The sequence below is a fragment of the Anthonomus grandis genome, assembly GCF_022605725.1.
Source record: "Anthonomus grandis grandis chromosome 1 unlocalized genomic scaffold, icAntGran1.3 Chromosome103, whole genome shotgun sequence".
In the NCBI taxonomy this organism is placed as follows: domain Eukaryota; kingdom Metazoa; phylum Arthropoda; class Insecta; order Coleoptera; family Curculionidae; genus Anthonomus; species Anthonomus grandis.
Genome location: NW_026088425.1, coordinates 134451 through 140450, shown reverse-complemented (window position 1 = coordinate 140450; position 6000 = coordinate 134451). Strand labels below are relative to the sequence as shown.

General features: G+C 29.0%; 1 long non-coding RNA gene across 2 annotated transcripts; it reads left to right on the top strand.

The window, feature by feature from the left end:
* On the top strand, positions 1-5475 carry LOC126749360 (uncharacterized). 2 transcript variants are annotated; one of them, XR_007665021.1, is made up of 4 exons: positions 1-1081; positions 1257-1431; positions 1782-4745; positions 5098-5475. It is a non-coding gene; the product is annotated as an uncharacterized LOC126749360 (long non-coding RNA). The 2 variants fall into 2 exon arrangements; XR_007665020.1 differs by having other exon boundaries at positions 1607-4745.
* The last annotated feature ends 525 nt before the right edge of the window (positions 5476-6000 follow it).

The following is a 6000-nucleotide window of genomic DNA, read 5'->3' as shown; positions in this document are numbered from 1 at the left end:
ATCACCCAATCAATTGACCCCCCCCACAGTTTAAACCGAAATGGCCCACTAAAAAAGTGTATCTATGAACATTTTGAAAAACTGAAAGTTTTAGAGTAAAAAAGGAATATAAAAGAATGCATCCAGATTAATTGGAATATAAGAGAAAATCCACGAAAACTCCTCTAATTACCAAACCCTATTATCATAAAAACTCGTTCAAAAAAAAGGGTTTTAAATACCAAATAAAACAATAACATTATAACATAAAACAATATATTTAATATTAATAATAATAATTCGATAAATTTACAAAAAAACTCAACTCACCTGTGCCTATCCAATCCTCAGCCTTATTTTCAATATCCCAGCTCCATATCCAGATTCCTGCTTTGTGTCTTTCCAGTACAGCTGCTTCTGAATGGAAAAAACATAAAATATTAAAATTGAACTGCAGTGCAAAGGGGTCTTAATAAATCTCGAATTAAATAAATAAAAAAATACAAATATTCCAATATGTAAATTTAAAGAAAAAGTTGCCCTCACCTGTTCTGATCCAGGTCCCCAGCCCGATGACTTCCAGGTCCAGACTCCCGGTATCGTATCCAACAAAATGGCTGCAACTTCCTCTAAAAAAAATAAATAAACACATTAAATCTCATAATTCATCAACCCTCCTTTCTATAGTTCAGTAAAAGTTATATACAAGGGTCTCTCTTGTTAGCAACAATTTATTGAAAACTTGAATAAAAAATATTTTTAGGGAAAAAGCTCTTTCTTAAAAAGTCTTTTAACCAGAAAGACGTTTCATATGCCAAATCCATCATCAGAGATTGCTTGAAGTGAATTTTGAACGTTAAGATAAAAAAAAGTAAAACGATTTTTGGATTATAATCAAAGTATCCATATAAACCTGGTTAATGTAAAATGTGCTTAAGACAAAGTGTCAAAATTTCCTTAATTTCCCACCGATTTTCATGAAAATTGCATTGATACAAAGGGGTTTTAATTTAGAACAATAAATGTATCTATAAAAAAAAATAAAAATTGAAAATTTCCAAAGTTACAGGGGTATTTTCAAAAATATGACAAATTATTGAAGGTGTGTAAGAGGCAAACTGGACCAGTTTCCCTAATTTCCCACCGATTTTCATGAAAATTGCATTGATACAAAGGGTTTTAAAGTTAGAATAATAAATGTATCTATAAAAAAAATTAAAAATTGGAAATTTCCAAAGTTACAGGGGTATTTACAAAAATATGACAAATTACCGAAGGTGTGTAAGAGGCAAACTGGACCAGTTTCCTTAATTTCCCACCGATTTTCATGAAAATTGCATTGATGCATAGGGTTTTTAATTTAGAACAATAAATGTATCTATAAAAAAAATTAAAAATTGGAAATTTCCAAAGTTACAGGGGTATTTTCAAAAATATGACAAATTACCGAAGGTGTGTAAGAGGCAAACTGGACCAGTTTTCTTAATTTCCCACCGATTTTCATAAAAATTGCATTGATGCATAGGGTTTTTAATTTAGAACAATAAATGTATCTATAAAAAAAATTAAAAATTGGAAATTTCCAAAGTTACAAGGGTATTTTCAAAAATATGACAAATTATTGAAGGTGTGTAAGAGGCAAACTGGACCAGTTTTCTTAATTTCCCACCGATTTTCATAAAAATTGCATTGATGCAAAGGGTTTTTAATTTAGAACAATAAATGTATCTATAAAAAAAATTAAAAATTGGAAATTTCCAAAGTTACAGGGGTATTTTCAAAAATATGACAAATTACCGAAGGTGTGTAAGAGGCAAACTGGACCAGTTTTCTTAATTTCCCACCGATTTTCATGAAAATTGCATTGATGCATAGGGTTTTTAATTTAGAACAATAAATGTATCTATAAAAAAAATTAAAAATTGGAAATTTCCAAAGTTACAGGGGTATTTTCAAAAATATGACAAATTACCGAAGGTGTGTAAGAGGCAAACTGGACCAGTTTCCTTAATTTCCCACCGATTTTCATAAAAATTGCATTGATGCAAAGGGTTTTTAATTTAGAACAATAAATGTATCTATAAAAAAAATAAAAATTGAAAATTTCCAAAGTTACAAGGGTATTTTCAAAAATATGACAAATTATTGAAGGTGTGTAAGAGGCAAACTGGACCAGTTTCCTTAATTTCCCACCGATTTTCATGAAAATTGCATTGATGCATAGGGTTTTTAATTTAGAACAATAAATGTATCTATAAAAAAAATTAAAAATTGGAAATTTCCAAAGTTACAGGGGTATTTTCAAAAATATGACAAATTACCGAAGGTGTGTAAGAGGCAAACTGGACCAGTTTTCTTAATTTCCCACAGATTTTCATGAAAATTGCATTGATGCAAAGGGTATTTAATTTAAAACAATAAATGTATCTACAAAAAAAATTAAAAATTGGAAATTTCCAGAGTTACAGGGGTATTTTTAAAAATATGACAAAGTATAAAGGGTGTCTAAGAGGAAAACTGAACCAGTTTTCTTAATTTCCCACAGATTTTCATGAAAATTGCATTGATGCAAAGGGTTTTTAATTTAAAACAATAAATGTATCTACAAAAAAAATTAAAAATTGGAAATTTCCAGAGTTACAGGGGTATTTTTAAAAATATGGCAAAGTATAAAGGGGTCTAAGAGGAAAACTGGACCAGTTTCCTTAATTTCCCACCGATTTTCATAAAAATTGCATTGATGCAAAGGGTATTTAATTTAAAACAATAAATGTATCTACAAAAAAAATTAAAAATTGGAAATTTCCAGAGTTACAGGGGTATTTTTAAAAATATGGCAAAGTATAAAGGGGTCTAAGAGGAAAACTGGACCAGTTTCCTTAATTTCCCACCCATTTTCCTGAAAATTGCATTGATGCAAAGGGTTTTTAATTTAAAACAATAAATGTATCTACAAAAAAAATTAAAAATTGGAAATTTCCAGAGTTACAGGGGTATTTTTAAAAATATGACAAAGTATAAAGGGTGTCTAAGAGGAAAACTGAACCAGTTTTCTTAATTTCCCACAGATTTTCATGAAAATTGCATTGATGCAAAGGGTTTTTAATTTAAAACAATAAATGTATCTACAAAAAAAATTAAAAATTGGAAATTTCCAGAGTTACAGGGGTATTTTTAAAAATATGGCAAAGTATAAAGGGGTCTAAGAGGAAAACTGGACCAGTTTCCTTAATTTCCCACCGATTTTCATAAAAATTGCATTGATGCAAAGGGTATTTAATTTAAAACAATAAATGTATCTACAAAAAAAATTAAAAATTGGAAATTTCCAGAGTTACAGGGGTATTTTTAAAAATATGGCAAAGTATAAAGGGGTCTAAGAGGAAAACTGGACCAGTTTCCTTAATTTCCCACCCATTTTCCTGAAAATTGCATTGATGCAAAGGGTTTTTAATTTAAAACAATAAATGTATCTACAAAAAAAATTAAAAATTGGAAATTTCCAGAGTTACAGGGGTATTTTTAAAAATATGGCAAAGTATAAAGGGGTCTAAGAGGAAAACTGGACCAGTTTCCTTAATTTCCCACCCATTTTCCTGAAAATTGCATTGATGCAAAGGGTTTTTAATTTAAAACAATAAATGTATCTACAAAAAAAATTAAAAATTGGAAATTTCCAGAGTTACAGGGGTATTTTTAAAAATATGACAAAGTATAAAGGGGTCTAAGAGGAAAACTGGACCAGTTTCCTTAATTTCCCACCGATTTTCATGAAAATTGCATTGATGCAAAGGGTATTTAATTTAAAACAATAAATGTATCTACAAAAAAAATTAAAAATTGGAAATTTCCAGAGTTACAGGGGTATTTTTAAAAATATGGCAAAGTATAAAGGGGTCTAAGAGGAAAACTGGACCAGTTTCCTTAATTTCCCACCCATTTTCCTGAAAATTGCATTGATGCAAAGGGTTTTTAATTTAAAACAATAAATGTATCTACAAAAAAAATTAAAAATTGGAAATTTCCAGAGTTACAGGGGTATTTTTAAAAATATGACAAAGTATAAAGGGTGTCTAAGAGGAAAACTGAACCAGTTTTCTTAATTTCCCACAGATTTTCATGAAAATTGCATTGATGCAAAGGGTTTTTAATTTAAAACAATAAATGTATCTACAAAAAAAATTAAAAATTGGAAATTTCCAGAGTTACAGGGGTATTTTTAAAAATATGGCAAAGTATAAAGGGGTCTAAGAGGAAAACTGGACCAGTTTCCTTAATTTCCCACCGATTTTCATAAAAATTGCATTGATGCAAAGGGTATTTAATTTAAAACAATAAATGTATCTACAAAAAAAATTAAAAATTGGAAATTTCCAGAGTTACAGGGGTATTTTTAAAAATATGGCAAAGTATAAAGGGGTCTAAGAGGAAAACTGGACCAGTTTCCTTAATTTCCCACCCATTTTCCTGAAAATTGCATTGATGCAAAGGGTTTTTAATTTAAAACAATAAATGTATCTACAAAAAAAATTAAAAATTGGAAATTTCCAGAGTTACAGGGGTATTTTTAAAAATATGGCAAAGTATAAAGGGGTCTAAGAGGAAAACTGGACCAGTTTCCTTAATTTCCCACCGATTTTCATGAAAATTGCATTGATGCAAAGGGTATTTAATTTAGAACAATAAATGTATCTACAAAAAAAATTAAAAATTGGAAATTTCCAGAGTTACAGGGGTATTTTTAAAAATATGACAAAGTATAAAGGGTGTCTAAGAGGAAAACTGAACCAGTTTCCTTAAATTTCCCAACCGATTTTCATGAAAATTGCATTGATGCAAAGGGTATTTAATTTAAAACAATAAATGTATCTACAAAAAAAAATTAAAAATTGGAAATTTCCAGAGTTACAGGGGTATTTTTAAAAATATGACAAAGTATAAAGGGTGTCTAAGAGGAAAACTGAACCAGTTTCCTTAATTTCCCACCGATTTTCATGAAAATTGCATTGATGCAAAGGGTATTTAATTTAGAACAATAAATGTATCTACAAAAAAAAATAAAAATTGGAAATTTCCAGAGTTACAGGGGTATTTTTAAAAATATGGCAAAGTATAAAGGGGTCTAAGAGGAAAACTGGACCAGTTTCCTTAATTTCCCACCGATTTTCATGAAAATTGCATTGATGCAAAGGGTATTTAATTTAAAACAATAAATGTATCTACAAAAAAAATTAAAAATTGGAAATTTCCAGAGTTACAGGGGTATTTTTAAAAATATGACAAAGTATAAAGGGTGTCTAAGAGGAAAACTGAACCAGTTTCCTTAATTTCCCACCGATTTTCATGAAAATTGCATTGATGCAAAGGGTATTTAATTTAGAACAATAAATGTATCTACAAAAAAAATTAAAAATTGGAAATTTCCAGAGTTACAGGGGTATTTTTAAAAATATGGCAAAGTATAAAGGGGTCTAAGAGGAAAACTGGACCAGTTTCCTTAATTTCCCACCGATTTTCATGAAAATTTGCATTGATGCAAAGGGTATTTAATTTAAAACAATAAATGTATCTACAAAAAAAATTAAAAATTGGAAATTTCAAGAGTTACAGGGGTATTTTTAAAAATATGGCAAAGTATAAAGGGGTCTAAGAGGAAAACTGGACCAGTTTCCTTAATTTCCCACCGATTTTTCATGAAAATTGCATTGATGCAAAGGGTATTTAATTTAAAACAATAAATGTATCTACAAAAAAAATTAAAAATTGGAAATTTCCAGAGTTACAGGGGTATTTTTAAAAATATGGCAAAGTATAAAGGGGTCTAAGAGGAAAACTGGACCAGTTTCCTTAATTTCCCACCGATTTTCATGAAAATTGCATTGATGCAAAGGGTATTTAATTTAAAACAATAAATGTATCTACAAAAAAAATTAAAAATTGGAAATTTTCAGAGTTACAGGGGTATTTTTAAAAATATTGACAAAGTATAAAGGGTGTCTAAGAGGAAAAACTGGACCAGTT